General features: G+C 45.3%; 1 protein-coding gene across 9 annotated transcripts in view; it reads left to right on the top strand.

The window, feature by feature from the left end:
• The first annotated feature begins 4,561 nt into the window (after positions 1–4,561).
• The window catches only part of MYO18A (myosin XVIIIA), a 316,966-nt gene continuing 300,953 nt past the window's right edge, over positions 4,562–20,574 (top strand). For all 9 annotated transcript variants that reach the window (XM_040423434.1, XM_040423435.1, XM_040423419.1 and 6 more), the window contains exon 1: positions 4,562–4,685. The gene's annotated coding sequence lies outside the window, so the exon portion shown is untranslated. The remainder of the gene's footprint in view (positions 4,686–20,574) is intronic.

The raw sequence follows: 20,574 nt of genomic DNA, 5'->3' as shown, positions 1-20,574 counted from the left end.
CTCCCATACATTCCTAGACCTTACCGATGCGCAGCCATTCTTGGCATCGGATCAGGAAGAAGAGGTATCAACGGTCGCCACCCAGCGGTCTGACGACAGTACCCAGATCAGCCCAAGGAGTTTGGTCCCCGCCGTTGCTGCCTATTTCAAGATCTCTAATGTCAGTGGTGGTGAAGGTGACGATGATGACGTGTCGATGGACATCACGTGGGTGCCCACAAGAGAGAAAGAGGAGGGGGGTTCAGAGGGAGAGACGGAGCAGCAGATAGGGAGGAGAAGCAGGCAGAACTTACAGTGCACAGGAGGCAAAAAGCAAACTGCTAATGTATCTGAAACAAAACATCCACCATGCACAGTCAAATATGGCGCTCCCAGGACGTCTGCACATGGCTCCGCAGTGTGGGCTTTTTTTAATGTGTCTGCTGCTGACAATAGTGTTGCCATCTGCAGTCTGTGCTGTGAACGCATAAGTTGCGCTAAGCCCAACACTCACCTAGGGACGACTGCCTTAAGAAGGCACCTGGCCTCCCATCACCGAGCCCAGTGGGAGCAATGCCGTCAGAACCCACAAAGCCACACTCCCGGCGCTCACCGTCCTGCCTCTTCTCCTCTCAGTTATCCTCCACTCCACCTTCCACCGTGCTGTCGTCGCGTTCATCTGGCAAAAGGCAGGCTTCCATGGCCCAAATGTTCGAGCGTAAAAAGATGATGACGCCGGATAACCCTCTTGCCCAACAGCTGACCACTGGCTTGTCAGAACTGTTAGCCCACCAACTACTGCCATATAAACTGGTGGACTCAGAGGCCTTTAGAAAATGTGTGGCCATTGGAACACCGCAATGGAAGGTCCCCGGAAGGAAATATTTCTCCCAGAAGGGCATCCCAGAGCTATATGGCCACGTTCAGCGGCAAGTGAATGTTTCTCTGGCACACAGTGTCGGTGCCAAGATACATCTGACCACAGACACGTGGTCTAGCAAACACGGGCAGGGAAGGTACATAAATTTTATTGCCCACTGGGTGAACCTTCTGACGGCCGTCAAGCATGCAACCCGTGGTACCCATGTAGATTTGGTGTTACTGCCACGGATTGCATGCAGGCCTGCCTCTTCTTCTCCTCCTCCTACTCCATCCTCCCTCTCCTCCTCGGCTGACTTCTCCTTTTCCGCTGCTACCGTCTCTTCCACTGCGCCCCCCAAGATCCCCAGAACCTATTCGACGTGCCAGGTGAGACGTTGCCATGCTGTCCTGCGGCTGTTGTGCCTGGAAGCCAAGAGCCACACTGGTCCTGCACTCCTTTCAGCTTTGCGGTCACAGGCAGATCAGTGGCTAACCCCGCTCAATTTGACAGTTGGTAAAATGGTGTGCGACAACGGTGCCAATCTGCTGAGCGCGCTGAAACAGGGCAAAATGACACACGTGCCATGCATGGCACACGTCCTGAACTTAGTCGTGCAGCGATTCGTTGCCAAATACCCTGGGGTGCAGGACGTCTTGCGGCAGGCCAGGAAAATCTCTGGCCATTTTAGAAGATCTTACACGACCATAGCTTGCCTTGCTGACATTCAGCGGCGACACCACCTGCCCGTCAGACATCTGATTTGTGACTGCCCGACGCGATGGAACTATACCTTGTATATGCTTGATAGGCTGCTCCAGCAGAAACGTGCAGTTAATGACTACCTGAACGAACTCTGCGGCAGGACAGGTTCTGGGGAGCTTTTTTTTTTTTACCGCGCCAGTGGCCGCTCATGAGCGACGCATGCAGACTTCTGCGGCCATTTGATGAGATCACCAAACTGGTCAGTCGCAGCCACGGTGCCATCAGTGACATCGTACCTTTCGCCTTCTTTCTGGAGCGTGCATTGCGTTGTGTCATTGATCAAGCCGTCGAGGAGCAGGAGCAGGAAGATGAGGAAGTCGCAATGCTGGATGAATTCCCGGGGAGGGGGATACTCCATCTGAGATAAGTCAACAACAGGAGTCTGAAGAGGAGTCAGAGGAAGATGGTGCCGGGGCGGAGGAGGAGCAAGAAGAGCATGCTTTAAACGTTTCTGGGATCCCTGGTGTTGTCCGTGGATGGGGGGAGGAGAACGAGGACGACATTATCCTGGATGATGAGCAGGAGCCAGGCCACTCCACCGCTTCCAGTTTAGTGCAAATGGGGGCCCTCATGCTCCAGTGTTTGAAGAGGGACCCCTGTATAAAAAGCAGAAAGGACAAAGACCAGTACTGGGTGGCAACGTATTTAGACCCCCGGTACAAACACAAAATGGCAGAAAAGTTACCACCATCACAGAGGGCTGTCAGAATGCAGCCTTCCAGGCCTTGCTTCGAAAAATGCGCATTCTGCTTTTGCGGGCGCTGGCAGAGGAATTTCCATTCACAGAGAAACTGTTGCGGGTACCAATCCAACAGTGCATGGAAGAAGAGGGCGGTTTGAAGATGTGTTGGTCACTTCGGATATGAGATCATTCTTGCAGCCAACCCATCGACAGCTGTCCTCCGGATCCAGCCTCAGGGAACGCATAGACCGACAGGTGTCCGACTACATCGGGTTAACGGCCGATGTGGACGCTCTGAGAAGCGATGAACCCCTGGACTACTGGGTGTGCAGGCTTGACCTCTGGCCAGAGCTGGCACAATTTGCCATGGAACTCTTGGCTTGCCCCTCGTCCAATGTCCTGTCCGAAAGGACGTTCAGTGCAGCAGGGGGGATTGTAACCGATAAGCGCACTCGCCTAGCTCACGACAGTGTGGACTACCTCACATTTCTAAAAATGAATGAGGCATGGATCTCGGAGGAATTCAACATATGTGACGAGTCGACCATGTTTGATTGAAATTCCTCATGACAGCCCACAAATATCCGCCACCACCCAGAGCAAATCATGGTCCCTGTCTTAGGTAAATACAGCGACATAAAAGGCCTTTTATGTCCGTTGAATGCTTAATTTTGGGGACCTGTACTGGCCGACAGTTACATATTTATCCTGTGACCGCCTAATGTACCTCCAGCCACAGAATCCAAAGTTCTTTGCTGTCAGGTGAACGCATGTTGGCTAATTTTTGGGGGTCTGTACTGGAGTGGCAAGTTCTCACAACAATAATTAGTGCACCAATGACTAATATCTCATGAGACCTTATAAAATGTGAAGTTGTGTGTACCGCGAAAAAATAAATCGCATCATTAGGGATTTTCGCAATGGCGCTTTTTTTAAACACTTCATCTGCATATACAGCGATTGTTATAACATGCATGTGAAATGTAATCAACTACACTGCTTTAATGTCAAATTACTTACAGTGGACAGAAATTCTTCCTCAACGTCGCAAAAATTGTTGCCAACCATCTTTTCTGATCGCATCCAACTTTGGTCTGGTGGAAACCCAGTTGCTGTAGTAGGCCGCGCATATTTTGCGCATGCGCATAGGCGAAAATTACATTGCCGTTATTTCGCATTGAAAAAAAATTATGAATAGAGATCGCAAATTCGAATAATACATCTGGTATGTCACTGTCCATGTTGTGGGACTATTTGTGCACTTCTAGTAAGTATTTGCTACGTCCCTGGCTCCACATGTTGTAAAAAAAAACTAGCTGACCCCCAGCTACGGCAATTGTGACGAAGTCAGTAATGATGCTTTGGGCGGAGTTAGAGGCATGGCCTAGTATGGAAAAAACTGTGTAATGTGAGCCGCACATATTGTCCCACTGCAACTTTCAAAAGTTGGGAGGTATGATATTGTATGCTCTTGTGGGGACTCTTTGGTGGCTCGTGTATTGACACTATGGTGTGCTCTTCTGGGGACACTATAGTGTGCTCTTCTGGGGACACTTTGGTGTTTCTTGTGGGGACACTATGGTGGTCTCTTGTAGGCTCTTCTAGGGACACATATTGTCCCTCTTTGCAATTTTCAAAAGTTGGGAGGTATGATATTATATGCTCTTGTGGGGACTTTTGGTGGGTTCTTCTGGGGACACTTTGGTGGCTCGTGTGTTGACACTTTGGTGGGTTCTTCTGGGGACACTTTGGTGGCTCGTGTGTTGACACTTTGGTGTGCTCTGGTGGGGACACTTTGGTGTGCTCTTGTGGGGACACTTTGGTGGCTCGTGTGTTGACACTTTGGTGTGCTCTGGTGGGGACACTTTGGTGGTTCTTGTGGTGACACTTTGGTGGTTCTTGTGGGTACACTTTGGTGGCTTGTGGGGACACTTGGCTGGCACTGTGACGGGAGTAAAGTGCCTGCTCCTATGGGCACCATTGTCCTCTCAGTCAGGGCACAGTCTCCTCCCGTTATGGAGCCATTTGGCACACCTTCCACAATGTGCTTATACTTTTTCCCCATTGCTAGGCCTGATATAAGCGGCGGTCCCTGGATAACTAGCACCATATAATGAGCACAGTCCTCATAGTCTGAGCAGACGGGCACCGCTACCTACAGTACAGTCTGGGGCATGGGGACATCACATTCCCTCATTCCAGGTTCTTCCTGCTGGGACAGTAAGAGTTAACGTAACCCGGACTGGTCATGTGACGCGATGACATTCACGGAGAGGCGGGGCTATGGGCCTCCATTATTTGTAACTAGCTCTAGGAAAAAAATCCATAGAGGGAGGATCGGGCTGAGCTGTGGATGCAGATATTGTGCGGCTCGTGCGGTGCTGCAGGCGCTCCCCAGCGGTATGTACACGGGCGGCACACGGGGGCTCTTCTAGTGGACGGGCTGTGTGGAGTGCGGCGCCGCAAGGATCTGCAGGGATCTTGTCAGTGATGCTGCAGGGATCCAGTCACTGATCCGTACTGCACCGTATGCATACACTGTGCTCGTGCGGTACTGCCCGGCCCATACATGATCAGTGCGTTACCTGAGCTGTCACACAGTGCGTTTTATGGGAGATGCACTCACTTTATAGCAGAGACATGCACTGAGGTGGTCCTCCGCCCTGACTGCTGCCAGTAGCCCCTCATAATAAGTACAGGGGGAGATGTAATAATGTGTATGTGGCATGTCATAATCTATGTAAGATACTGGAATAAAAGAATGTAGATGTGAGATAATAATAAGTATAGGGGAGATATAGTAATAATTTTATGTATGAGATATAAGAAGTATATGTGAGATACAATAATGACTATATGTAAGATAATAAAAATATATATGCCGTTTAGTAATAAGTATATGTGAGATACAATAATAACGCTATATAGGAGATATATCAATAAGTATATGTATGATACAGTAATGAAAATAATAAGTGTATGTGAGGTACTAAATGCATGGAGAGGAATTTGTCCTTCTGAAAGCGTCAGTTTATGCCGGAAAGCCACCGGATGTCATTATGGTCAGTGGGCATCTGGTGGCGCCTGGTAGTGTTCTGCGATGCTGGATACCGTCAGGTTTCTGCCAGAGGTGTAAACCTACCTGATATGTGAGGTACAGTAATAACCCTGTGTGTGAGGTACAGTAATAACCCTGATGTGTGAGGTACAGTAATAATCCGGTACAGTCCTGTGTGCGGTACATTAATAACACGTGTGTTTGCACCGCTGTATTCCATGTCCTGACTGTCGGTGTGGTCGCACCGCGGTATCGTGTTGTCCTGACTGTCGGTGTGGTCGCACCGCGGCACACAACATGACTGACAAAAATCCAAATCTGCTGGGTCTTTGGCTGCAGGTTACAACATATGACTTTACCATCACGCCCGCGGTGTGAGACATGAGTGTCACTTGCTTGCCCCTTTTTCCCCCAATTTTTTTAAACCTTAAAATAGTAGCTCAACAACAAGTCTCACACACCTTTTTGTTGTGCGACTTATGGAGACTTTATGTTGCGTATAGAAACGGCCTGAGGTAACACGTTCGAAGGCTTTACCTCACACACTGACTGAATGGGGTTCAATCAAGCTTCTGTCACAGCGGCTCCAGAAATGTTTTTTTTCCTGTATGTGTAATGAATTTCCCAATCTCTGATTCTAATCCCTTCCATGATTTCTTGTGAAACCAGACTCTGAGGAGTCTGGGGGCCATATTGTCTGTAGCAACCAATCAGAGTTCTTGTTTTGTTTTTTTCCGTTAAGGTTAGAGAATGTAAGCTGACTGCTGATTGGTTGCGGCGTTTCCACAGCAGAGCCGACGATCTGTGGTAAGCTGGTAATTCACTAATGAGCCGTTACCTTGGTGTAATGATCTTCCCTGATCCCTGGTGACCTGAGCTGACAGACATCTTGTGTTGGGACTTATTATCCACACGTTTGTATTATTTCACTTCTTCTCCAGATGTTAGGAGACTTGTAGCAATAATCAGATTTTGAAGCCATTATACCTATCTTTTCTTTGCAGTAACAGTGGAGACATACTGATTAAATCTGCCATCCTTGCCCCGGTACAGTGCTGCTCCAAAAAAAATGTTTTGTGAATTTAAACCCATCCCTTTTAGTTCTTGTTCCTGGAAACGGCCAAAGAGGCCAATGGTCAGACCCCCACCGGTCCGACATCGAGGACTATACTTGTGCCACCAATATCTGCTCGGCATGGTTGGACATTGATTTAAATAGGTTGACCGTGTAGTCTACTGAGAAAGTGAAATGGTGCTGGCGTAACTTTATTCTACTCCCAGCAGCTGGACTCTGATGATATACCACCCTGGAAGTTAATATTGATGCCATCTCCTCAGGACAGGTCATCAATATCACATCGGCAGGGGTCCAAAGTCCCAGCACCCCCAGAGATCAGCTGTTTCAGGAAGGTGCTGCACTCACTGGAGCTCCGGTGGGCACTGTGGTCTCCTGGCAGCTTACCAAGCACAGTGCCTTACATTGTATAGCTGCTGTGCTTGGTATTAACTTGAATGGGACTGGTGTACGGTGACGTCACTGGCCTAAGAAGAGGCCTAAGTGCTCAGAGAGAGCCGTGTCCTCTTCTAACACCTGGAGTTGGACCACCGCCTGTATCCATGAATCTCCTCCTTGCTCACGAAGTCCGATCGCCGTAATCTTGCGATGTGTGAGCTTGCGCATGCGCAGTTCCTTCCCTGAGGCTGATACCAGCACACGGAAGGAACACTATGCCGGCACTGCGCATCACGAGATTATGGCGATCTGACTTCGTGAACAAGGAGGAGATTCGTGGATACAGGCGGTGCTGGGCTCCTTCACAGGGGGGCGTGGCTGGGCTCCAGAACGGTTAGGGCAGCCCCTTGGGCCCCTTACCAGGCTCATTTATTTATTTATATATATATATTTCAATTTTTCCCCTAAATAAAACCACACAGAGATATGGGACAGGTATATTGCGAACATGCTAGCGGCGATCTAGCCTTGCATGTCCGCATCTCTATAGGGTAAAACTAGGTGACAGAATCGCTTTAAACATTTTTGGAATGTACTTTGAGAGAAACTTTTCTTTGTTCCAGGGTGTAAGGGGCCTTCTTGGCAAAGCTGTAACTGAGCGCTGAAGACTGCTGTGTGTAACATACAGAGGCTTCCAGCTTGCCTCTTATCACTACCCCAGTCCCCGACTATGTACCTATCACTGCCCACCACCCGGCCGGTCTGATTAGTTACACACAGTCGTCTTCAGACTCGGTAGGACTGAAGACTGAAGACAAGCTCTCCTCAGTAATGCTCAGTTAGAGATTTGCTAACCCCGTTTCTTAATAAAGTACTTTACAGAAATGTCTAACCTCCCTGTCCCTCCGATGTATTAAAACTAAACTGAATTTCCTGGTACACTTTAACCCTTCCACTGTTACACCATTTGTAGCATGATTGTTTGCCTAACAAACATCCATGTGTGCACCATATGTAGTGGCCTATTAGGTTCCCCATCAGTAAAGCCTCATTCACACGTCCGTGTCCGGGCTCAAATCCGTGAGAAGGTAGTTAGTGATGCATCCGTGAAGCTGAGTCTGTGTGTCCGTTTTTTGCTGTCCGTGTGCCATCCGTTTTTCACTGACACAGCTGAAAAATAATTTTAAAGCATCTCTTCCTAATGATCCATTAAACACTGATGCAACACGGATGGCATCCATGTTGCATCCGTGGTTTTCACGGACCTATATAGACTATAATGGGCGTGATGGATCCGTGAACGGACAAAATAGAGCATGCATCCGTGCTAAAAAAACCTGACTCACGGACTGTGATAAAACACTGATATGTGAATACATACATTAAAATGAATGGGGACGTGTTTTGTCCGTGGGGAACACGTACAGCACATGTCCATGGAACACTGACGTGTGAATGAGGCTTAAGGCCGTGTTCATATCAGGCTATCGTTTAATGTTAATTTAATGTTTCTGTGTTTTGTTCATTAGATATCGACAGTATCCCTCATAACAGTGACTTCTACAGCACCCTGCCGCCTTAACAGTGAACTCCACCCCTTAACAATGACCCCCCACAGTGCCCCGCCTCCTTAAAATGGGATCTTCACAGCACCCCACCCCCTTGCCAGTGACCTCCAGAGGCGCTCGCCCCTTAACAGTGACCTCTACAGCACCCCGCCCCTTAACACTGACCTCCATAGCAGACCGCCCCCTTAACAGTGACCTCCACAGCTGCCCTCCCTTTATTTGTAGCCTCCACAGTACTCCTTCTCCTTAACAGTGATTTCCACAATAACCCGCCCCCTTATACGGCTTTTCTCTTAGCATCTGATGACAATCGTCCAATTAAATTCCATTTCTTATGGGCATTACTATATAAAACCCCACAGAATTAATATACACTTAAGGTCATGTGAGTTACATCAGCCTCTACAACAACGTTGGATAAGCGTCGCAGTCGAAATCATATTAAGGTTCCTTTCACACGTTCGCAAAATAGGTCCGCATCCGTTTTGCAATTTTGTGGAACGGGTGCGGACCCATTCATTTTCAATGGGGCCGCAAAAAAATAGAACATGTCCTATTCTTGTCCGCAGACACAGACAAGAAAAAGCATTTCTATTATAGTGCCGGCCATGTGCGGTCCGCAAAATGCAGAATGCATATGGCCGGTGTACATGTTTTGCGGATCTGCAATTTGCGGACTGCAAAACACTTGTGGACGTGTGAATGGACCCTAACTCACACATAAGCTGTCTTGGGCCTCATGCACACGATCGTGGTGTGTTTTACGTTCCGCAAAACACGTATGGCGTCCGTGCATGTTCCTCAATTTGCGGAATGGCATGGACAGCCTTCAATATAAATGCCTATTCATGTCCGCAAAAAGCGCGGACAAGAATAGGACATGTTATATTTTTTAGCGGGGCCACGGAACGGAGCAACGGATGCGGAACGGAGCAACGGATGCGGACAGCACACGGAGTGCTTGGCTCCATTCAAGTCAATGGGTCTGTAAAAAAAACGGAACACATACGGAAATGCATCCGTATGTCTTCCGTATCTGTTCCGTTTTTGCGGAACCATCTATTGAAAATGTTATGCCCAGCCCAATTTTTTTCTATGTAATTACTTGTATACGCCATACGGAAAAACGGAAAGGAAACGGAAACACAACGGAAACAAAAAATGAAACAACGGATCCGTAAAAAAACGGACCGCAATACACTGAAAAAGCCATACGGTCGTGTGCGCCCTTATACTAAGAATGGTTGCTGTAGGCAATGAAGGACAATCAGAGCTCATATAGAAGCAGAGCTGTGATTGGTTGCTATATGCAACCTGATGAATATAGGTTACTAAGCTTATTTTTTGGCAAATAATTGGAAAGTGTGGGGTGAAAATTTCCGCTCAAAACATAGTCTATGGCGTTCCCTGAGTCACAGGAGGCGGCTGTGCAAAATTCCTTGATTGTAAATGCGACTGTGCGGATTCCTTTAGCGGACATGCATACAATTAATTTTTTATTTTTTCCAATATATATGTTAATTATGGGACAAAAATGTGATGTGATCACAGCTAAACAGATTCATAGTACATTGAAATACAAAAGTATTGCAGTGTAGTACTAAAGTGATCAGAGCATCATATACCAGTAGTTAGTTAGGTTCCCATAGTGGGACTAAATAAAAAAGTGTATATATACATATATAGGTATTTGTCATCACTACATCTTTATCATACAAAGTTATACAATGTTATTCATACAGCTTGATGTGCATGGGGGAAATTCCAGTTTTTCCCCATTAATCCCAATAAAAAATTTAACAAAAGCTAATCATTGAGTTATGTGTACCCCAAAATGGTACCTGTGTGTGTGTGTGTGTATATATATATATATATATATATATAATTATACACACACACACACACACACACACACACACACACACACACACACACACACACACGAGATACATAGATAGAATATCTGGATTTGAACTGTCATTTATACATGAGATGAGTGGGCAGCAGGCTGGTCCTGAGGGGCTGTGAGGTGGCGTCTCATGGTGGTGGCACTGTAAGTAACCCCAGCACATGTATCTTTTCAAAACGTCGTGCTCCATTTAAAAAAAAAAATTTCTAAATGTCACCATTTTGGTTTGCATAACTTAAAGGGACACTGACAGGCCTTCTGAGCATAATTAGCTCTTTATATGCCCCCCTAGGTCTTATAATAAGTTCCCAATTCATATAAGTATTATCCCTGTGCGCATTATAAAAACGTTAAAAATAATCTTTATAATCACCTCTCCTCTGCCCAAGGGGCGTTCTTTGCGGCGCATTTGTGCCCAGCCGCGTCCCAACTGCCGGGTCCTTAGACACGCCCATCTCATTAGTATTCACTTCGCTGGGCGGTATTTCTCAGTCGCCGACATTCGGAGATCATGCGCATGCGCCCGGCACCCTCGCTCGCCGGGATCACCTTGCGCCAAGTGAATACTAATGAGATGGGCGTGTCTAAGGACCCGGCAGTTGGGACGCGGCTGGGCACAAATACGCCACAAAGAACGCCCCTTGGGCAGAAAGGAGAGGTGATTATAAAGATTATTTTTAACGTTTTATAATGCGCACAGGGATAATACTTAGTGGGGCATATAAAGAGCTAACTATGCTCAGAAGGCCTGTCAGTGTCCCTTTAAGGTAAATCAAACCTGTGGAACAAGCATTTCTCCTCTTGTACTGACCTCTGAAGAGGAATAGCTACTAACTGGCTTCTCACATGTATCTACAGGAGTAGCGAGGAGGAGGGGACAGTAGGTGGCTGCAGTATTGTATTTTGTGCCTTATGGTCATGAAACTGCTCAATGACATTATATATATATATATATATATATATATATATATATATATATATATATATATATTAGAATACAGTACACATCCTTTTGATAAGGTGAATGTTAACACCCATCTTTTTATTTATACATTTCGAGGTGGAATAACAAAGGGATGGCACAACACAGTTTTGAGAAAAAATGATCCAGTTTTTTATTTTTTAAATATTTTTTAGTATATAATACTAAATATGTACTAAAACAGACATGTCAGGAAAGTGGAGGGATGCTGGTTAACCAGTGAGTGTGATCTACCAGTGAGCTCCTGTATTATCTGCTCTGTCTGGACAGTCTAATCAGTATCACATATGTCTCATGATGTGTTTGCTCTGCTGGTAAGGGAGGAATATTGAATTTGTTAGATTGCTATTATTTACACAATGCGCTCGTTGGCGATGATCTGGCAGACTATCTGCCAGTGTAATACAGCCTTAAAGGGGTTGTCACTTCAGCAAGTGCCATTTATCATGTAGAGAAAGTTGATACAAGGCACTTACTAATGTATTGTGATTGTCCATATTGCTTCATTTGGTGGCTTCATTAATTTTTCCATCACATTATACATTGCTCATTTCCATAGTTACGACCACCTGCAATCTATGGTCGTGTTTGTACACTATAAGAAAAAATGCCAGCCTCTCTGGTGGCCAGGACTGTGGAAGCGTGCATAGGCTGGTGCTTTTTCCTATAGTGTGCAAGCACGGCCACCGCTGATGGACTGCAGGGTGCTCGCCCTTTAAGCTTGTCTATAGCTTTACCAGGAGGAGGAAATCTACCAAGACTTTTTTTTTTTTTTTTAATTGTTGAGAAAGCAGGGTTTGTGGTAATATATCAACATTTTCAAATGTCCTTCAAGTCCCAAGTAAGTTATTGTGATGACAAATGTTGTCCTAATTCCATATGGATTTTGCAGGTCTGTGTCATGCGATGACTCTGTATCTGCCTCCTTTTCCCATAACTCAGAAGGATGGGTCACTTGTTGCTGCTTGTCTAGGTGGCTCCTTCTCGGTCCACTTGCCATCTGTACCTCAGCAGCTTTACATCAAATGCCTCCTGAGATGGAAGCAGTTTCATCTATGGTGGTGGAGGTCTGGTAATGTCACTGTTGCGGTGACCTCCTTCTGTTTTGTCAGGGAAATGAGTAAGAGGTGAAACAGTTACATGGTTCCTTGTATTCTCCAGCCAGACGTGCAGACAGTAGATGACAGGGCTTATAAAGACTGCCTTCTAGATCTGGCCAGATTCCAAGCATTACAAGCACCTAGGTCACCGCCGCCCTTACATACACATACATATTCAGTATCTTTTCAGACATTCACATGTACTGCAGGCATATGAGGAAAACGTAAAGGGTTTTTCCCAGGTGGTTAAAGGGCATCTGTCAGCAGGTTTGTACCTATGACTTGGCTGACCTGTTACATGTGCACTTGGCAGCTGAAGGCACCTGTGTTGGTCCCATGTTCATATGTGTCTGCATCGCTGAGAAAGATTAATTTTGATTGACAGGGCCAGGCATGATCACGTTTACAGTGCCTGGCTCTGTCAGTCAAAGTGCAGAAGGCACAGCATTTGTAGAGAGAGCAGAGCCTCTAGGTGTAATGGTAACGCCCCGTTGCTCCTAGAGGTTAGTTTGCATATATTAAAACGTAATTTTTCCCGGCAATGCAGGCACGTCTGAACATGGGACCAACACAGATGACTTCAGCTGCCAAGTGCACATGTAACACGTCAGCCAGTTCCATAGGTACAAATCTGCTGACAGATGCCCTTTAATATTTATGACCTGTACTCAGGATAGGTCATCAATATCTATTTGAGGAGACCTCAGTGCTGCAGTAAGTGCAGCAGCCTCCTTGCTTCCCACCATGCTGTTTAAGACTGGGGTTACATGACTACATGCTTCGCCTGGCAGCATGCCGCAGAAAAGTTGCACGACCAAAAACATTCGTCTGTAACTAACTTGCCATGGTACAAATATCCAGCAGCGGTGGTCGTGCTTGCACACTGTAGAAAATAGCTCCATCCTCTCTGGTGGCCAGGACCGCAGGGGTGTGCATAGGCCAGCGTTTGTTCCTATAGTGGCAAGCAGGACCACCGCTACTGGATTGCAGGGTGGTCGTAACCATGGAAACTAGCAGTGTGTAATGTGATGGAAAAATGAATGAAGCCAGCAAAGGAGGCAATATGGACAATCACAATACATTATAAGTGCCTTGTATTCTCTACATGATAAATGCCATTTGCTGAAGTGAAACATCCCCTTTAATTAGCAGCATGGCATCATCAGGTGCTGATTTTAGCTATAATCCGCTGTTTATTTGAACCGTGGATGAACTAGTGACACGTTTTCCAGGGTGTGGTAGAAGATTAGGTGATCTGATGACTTCATTACTATGTGCATAGGGTCTTTGTGTTCCTCATCTTTGTCACTCCAGGATACTAGTTGGTAACTAACTGATTGGTATCTTCTGGCTTTCATTGGTGGTGGGGGTTGCAGCTGAGTAGGTGGGGGTTGGTGAGTTTTTGGCATTGTATTAAGGGGAATGTGTCAGCAGAAAATAACCTATTGTTTAAATGTCATTTTGTTAAATAGTTGTTTTTGTTTTTTTAGCATTTTTGGTGAATATTATTTTTTTTTTTTAACTATCTATATATTTATTAGACCTAGTGGTCAGTGTGAACATTGCAGGATTATATGCAGTTCTTTTTTCTTTTTTTTTAATATAGGTAGTGACATGGAAGAATAAAAAAAAAAAAACTGGCCAAAATTCTAAACTTTTTTTTTTTTTTAACATAAAAATATGATTTAAACAATAGGTAATTTTCTGATGTCACATTCCCTTTAGCCTCCAGTAGTAGTTGAGGGATATTTCATTGTTTTTATCATTTTTACATCTAGAAATTTTAATTGTTCTAACGAAAAGATCTGCAGCTTTCTGCTTTTTGTATTTCAGTCCTTCATCATTTTCAAGATCTCTGCCTGCTTTTAGATTTAGGGCTCCAGCTCACCAATGACTAGCAGTTATACATTAATGTAATGGTTTGGCTTGGCGGACTGAATTGTACTCTCATCATGCAGTCAGTACAATTCAATACAGCCGTGGTCCGACAGGAACACGCAGCATTATAGATCATTATGCTACTTTCACACTAGCGTTCGGGTGTCCGCTCGTGCGCACCGTTTGAAGGGGCTCACGAGCGGCCCCGAACGCATCCATCTGGCCCCAATGCATTCTCAGTGGAGGCGGATCCACTGAGAATGCATCCGCCTGCCAGCGTTCAGCCTCCGCTCCGCTCAGTGAGCGGACACCTGAACGCTGCTTGCAGCGTTCGGGTGTCCGCCTGGCCGTGCGGAGGCGAGCGGATCCGTCCAGACTTACAATGTAAGTCAATGGGGACGGATCCGCTTGAAGATGACACAATATGGCTCAATCTTCAAGCGGATCCGTTCCCCATTGACTTTCAATGTAAAGTCTGAACGGATCCGCTCAGACAACTTTCACACTTAGAAAATTTTCTAAGTTTTAATGCAGACGCATCTGTTCTGAACGGATGCGAACGTCTGCATTATCGGAGCGGATCCGTCTGATGAAACATCAGACGGATCCGCTCCGAACGCTAGTGTGAAAGTAGTTTGTGTCACAGGAGCAGCATTGAATCTGGGAAATACTGCTGTCGCTCAGTATATATTTGCAGACTGAATGGCCGATTCTTTGAATATTTCCCGGGTTGAGGCCGGATCTCTGCTGGTCCATATCATAGTTGATGGGGCTGGCAGGCATTCACTCAGTGTCCAGCAGTGTCGGATCTCTGAATGTTAGTGTGAAACTAGCCTCCGTAACCCAGTTATATTCCCCCCCTTCCCCATATAAGTACATGTTTGTCTCTTTTATGTCTTTTATTTGTTCAGAGTTTGTTACCTTGCAAGCTCTTTACGCTGCACTTTCTATTACTGTAGTCAAAATAGAAACCAATGTTTCCTGTCAAGGGCTATTATGCTTTATTACTCATACCATATAAGTTGTATGTAGGCTGTATGTATAGATCTCGGTGAACTCTGAACAGCCATTAAGGCTATGTGATAATGGTAGTTCTAGGGCTTGGCTCCACCTGATGATCTCCACATTGTGTCTATTCATTTCCCATGATAAGAAGATATTTAAAAAAAAATGAATTGCTTCTCCTTCTCAGTATTGCTGTTTGTCTTTAACATTCTAACTTAATAATTATGACTTGGTATAAAAAAAACAACAAAAAAACAAAAAAACAAAAAAAAAAAAATTTTTGGACTCCTAACCAGTGATTGTCAGTCACTAGTGTAAGGGCTCATGCACACGACACAAAAAAACGGATTCACAAAAAATACGGATGTTGTCCGTGTGCATTTCGTGTTTTGCGGAATGAAAAAGTTGGACCTTAAGGGTACATTTTACACGTCAGTACTTTGTAATCCTCATCACTCATTTCAATGGCCCTGCAAAAAATGTGGACAACACTCAGTGTGCTGTCCGCATCCGTTGTTCCACTATTGTCCGCATTTTTGTCCTACTATTGTCCGCATTTTGTGGTCTGTGGTCCCATTGTGGAAAAACGGAAGGTGGATGCCAATGTAAGATTGGTAAAAACGGAAGTTTTTTGCGGAAACACGGATCCGCAAAAAAAGAACGAAAATCTGGAAAAGTTAAATTCTGAAGGGTGAATGGACCCTAATAGAACAGTCCTATCCTTGTCCGTAATGCGGACAGTAATAGGACATGTTAAATTTTTTTACGGAATGGAAATACGGACATATGGAAACGGAATGCACACGGCGTACCTTCCGTTTTTTTTTTTTTTTTTTTTTGCAGACCCATTTAAATTAATGGTTTCCGTATACGGTCTGCAAAAAAAACAGAACAGACACGGAAAGAAAATACGTTCGTGAGCATGAGCCCTAACAAATAGGTTCTAAATTAAGGCCTCATACACACGGCCGTGGCCGTATTGCGGCCCGCATACAGCGGGTCTGCAATACACGGGCACAGGCTGTGTGCATCACGGATGCGGACCTATTCACTTGAATGGGTCCGCAATTCCGGAGATGCAAAACTGAGTCACGGAATGGAACACATGAAGCACTACGGAGTGCTTCCGCTGTGTTTCTTTCCGTTGTTCCACACCGCAAATAAATATGACGTCATTTTTATTTATTTTTTTCGGTGCGGACAGACCACGTACCCATTTAAGTTGAATAGGTCCGGCCCGCTGCACGGATATTGCCCATGCATTGGGGACTGCAATTGCGGTCCCCAATGCACGGAACGGCCGCACAACGGCCTTATTGGTATTTTGTTGGCAGCAACAGTTTTATTGAAGCGTGGATATTCAGTCACACATCCACCTTTGGATAATATGCTATGGAGATTTCCATTCTCCTTGCACAAATTTGTGACTTTTGGCTGAAGACTTAGCCACGGCCCAGCAGATATCTCTGGAGAGAGCTGTGGTTTGAATAGAAAGTTAGTGAACTTTTTCTATGAGCGAAGTCTGAGAGGGACTGCATCCAAAAATGTTGTGGTTACTAGCAATTATAGAAGATGACATTTGGCTTCTTCACAAAGCCCATGGAGAGGACAGTCAAACAGTTACTTACACAGAAACAGATGTGAACTTCTCTCCTGTTACCGGTAAAGTATTGGATATATCGATGGTCAATAACTTAAAGCAGACCTGGCCCCCATCTGAAGCCTACATGTCTATATGTTATTTCACATTGTATTCACACCGACGCATGATCAGCAGTGTGACATATCGCAGGCATCAAACTTCCTCTGGACAGACTGCAAACTCCTACTGCAGCTCCTACCGAGTAGGGGGATGAAGAGCCTACGATTATTAGGCTAATTTCACACGAGTGAGTTTTCCAGCCGGATGTGTTCTGTTTTGCGAACAGACAGCTTCCGGACCAAATGCTGACCCATTCATTTCAATGGGTATATGCAAATGAGCATTATTTTTCACTGATCAGTAGAGTTGATCGAAGCGAGCTTCAGATGCTTAATCCGAAGTGGCTTTGTTCAAAACTTCGGAATAATACTGTACGGAGATCTGTCTCCGTACAGTATCCGAATGTATGGGCTCCGATGAGCCAAAGTTAGTTATTTTCGAAGTCGCGTGCGACTTCGTTAAAACCTAAAACCGATCTTGGCTTCGATTCTGACTAGTACCTCGGAACAGAAGCCAAGTTCTGTTTCAAGTTTTAAGGTGGTTTTTCACTTTTAAAATCAACTACCAGTTATTCAAGCTCGACTTTGCAAATAACTTACTTCGGCTCATCGGAGCCCATACATTCTGATACTGTACGGAGAAGGATCTCCGTACAATTTTATTCCGAAGTTTTGAATGAAGCGACTTCGGATTAAAGAGGACCTTTCACTAGATTAAAAAATCTAAACTAACTATACAGACATGGAGAGCGGCGCCCAGGGATCCCCCTGCACTTACTATTATCCCCGGTATCTTCACATGTTAGGCTCCACCCAGTGGAACCTGCCGGCGTCTCCTTCTCACATGCTGTAGCGCTGGCCAATCGCAGCGCTCAGCTCATAGCCTGAGAGTTTTTTTTCCCTCTCAGGCTATGAGCTGAGCGCTGCGATTGGCCAGCGCTACAGCATGTGAGAAGGAGACGCCGGCAGGTTCCACTGGGTGGAGCCTAACATGTGAACATACCGGGCGAACGGAACGGCGCCCAGGAATAATAGTCAGTGCAGGGGGATCCCTGGGCGCCGCTCTCCATGTCTGTATAGTTAGTTTAGATTTTTTTTAATCTAGTGAAAGGTCCTCAAGTATCTGAAGCTCACTGTGCTCAACACTACTGATTATCTTTGCGTTCAGGAAGATCACCGCTATTGTGCGGTTTTTAAACAGCCCTGGCACCATAGAAATGAATGGAGCTGTATGAAAAATGGAAAGCATCCAGATGCAGTCTTTTTTTTTTTTTTTTTTTTTATACTGATGGATGCAAAACAATGCTGTTTGGTAGGCGCGTTTCACACTAGCGCTAAAATCTTTTAGCACTAGTGTGTTTTCCCCAGTATTTGTCCAGCCGAATCCCCGCACTAATGCCAAATCCCCTCCGGGTCCCATTATAGTCAATGGGCTTCGGCAGGAAAAGGTAGTATCCGGTAATGCCAGATATGATGAAATCCAGCAGGCCTTTCCTCTGCTTGAAGATTTCAGCGCTTGTGTGAAAACGGATGCAATCCTGATGAAAAACTGGAACACTGAATGCAACATACAAAACTTAGAACTTGCATGAAAAACCAGGAGTTTTTCACTGAACTCATTAGGCCTTGTTCACACGTCAGCGTTTCCATCAGTGAGGCCTCATGCACACGACCGTTTTTTTTTTGCGGTCCGCAAAACGGATTTCCGTTGTTCCGTGCTCTGTGACCGTTTTTTCTTCCGTGGGTCTTCCTTGATTTTTGGAGGATCCACGGACATGATAGTGAAAAAAAAAACTAAGTCAAGTTTGCATTGAAAATGATAGGAAAAACGGACACGGATCACGGACGCGGATGACTATCTTGTGTGCATCCGTGATTTTTCACGGACCCATTGACTTGAATGGGTCCGTGAACCGTTGTCCGTGAAAAAAATAGGACAGGTCCTATTTTTTTCACGGACTGGAAAAACGGATCACGGACGCGGAAGCCAAACGGTGCATTTTCCGATTTTTTTTTTTTTTCCTCGGACCCATTGAAAGTCAATGGGTCCGCAAAAAAAAAACGGAAAACGGAACAACGGCCGCGGATGCACAACAACGGTCGTGTGCATGATGCCTGACACTGAGCCAAAACCAGGACTGGAGCCTCCACAGACATGAGGTATAAGGAAAAGATCTGCACCTGTTCTGTGTTTAGAAACTCCTGGTTTTGGCTCACAATCACTGATGGAAATCACTGACCAAACACTGACGTGTGAATAAGGCCTTAGGGTCCATTCACACGTCCGTTGTTTCTTTCCTGATCTGTTCCGTTTTTTGCGGAACAGATCTGGACCAGATCTGGACCCATTCATTTTCAATGGGTCCTGAAAAAAAATTAGACATTGAGCTGTCCGATTTTTTTCAGGACCCATTGAAAAAGAATGGGTCCAGATCTGTTCCGCATAAAAAAGGGAACAGATCAGGAAAGAAACAACGGACGTGTGAATGGACCCTTAATGTGATCATTCATACCCCCTTCCTCTCATACCATTTACATTATGTCTGCAGCACATCTCACTGTTTACATGGGAGATGTGCTGCGGAATAACAAGCATTTTTATGTCCACATACAAGATCCGATTGCTTGTTTTTTAGCAGGATATACGTGGCACAGTGAGTACGGTAAATACATTTGTCTGTTCCCCACTGTCCATAAATATATTCTCTTCGATTGAAGTATAGAAGAATGAAAATGCTAGAAGCTCGTACCTGGCCTACGGCTATTTCGAGCCTGGTTAATGCTTTGTCAGGACATGACAAGGAAGAGGGAGTGAAAGCCTTGTATACAGAATTGTAAAGTACTGGCTGTGCCACATACATGTCCTTCATGTCCGATTCTGAATGCAGAGGGGGAATGTAACAAAGCTCTATACCTGTTTTCCGGCTTAGAAATGTGACCCATTTTGCGTCACTTTGCTGTTTTATGCTTTAATTGTCACATGGAAGGGAAAGTTGATGTGGCTAGTTATGTTAATTTGTATGTTAAGTGTTAGGTTTAGGCCTCATGCACACAACAGTGTTTTTTCACTGTCAGTGATTTGGCTTCAGTGGTCCGTGTCCGATTTTGCTACAGTTGTGTTTCCTTGTGTCTTCCTTTTTTTTTGTCTGACGGGAAAAAAAAAGGAAGGTTAATGAAAAGTGTAATTTTATTGCACCAAGGTCTTGTAGAAAAAAACGGACGCGTACACGGATGACATACCAGTTGTGCATCCGTTTTTTTTGATGGACCTATTGACTTGAATGGGTCCGTCCTCCGTTTTCCACTGATAAGAATAGGACAGGTTATATTTTTTGGAATCACGGATCACGGACGCGGAGAAAAAAACGGAGGACTATAATTTTTTTTTCACAGCTCCATAGAAATGAATGGGACCTCCGCTAAACTGTGAAAAATGACGGAACGGACGCGGATGCACACAACTGTCGTGTGCATGAGGCCTTAGAGTTAAAGAGGACTGGTCACCACAATAGACAGGCAGCATGTTATAGAGCAGGGGGATTTGAAAAGATCTATACCGTATTTTTTGCTTTATAAGATGCACCTGATGACGCACATAGGTTTTAGAGGAGAGAATCAGAAAAAAACTATTTTCA

The sequence above is a fragment of the Bufo bufo genome, chromosome 3 (assembly GCF_905171765.1).
Source record: "Bufo bufo chromosome 3, aBufBuf1.1, whole genome shotgun sequence".
Lineage (NCBI taxonomy): Eukaryota > Metazoa > Chordata > Amphibia > Anura > Bufonidae > Bufo > Bufo bufo.
This window is presented reverse-complemented; position numbering and strand designations above follow the sequence as displayed.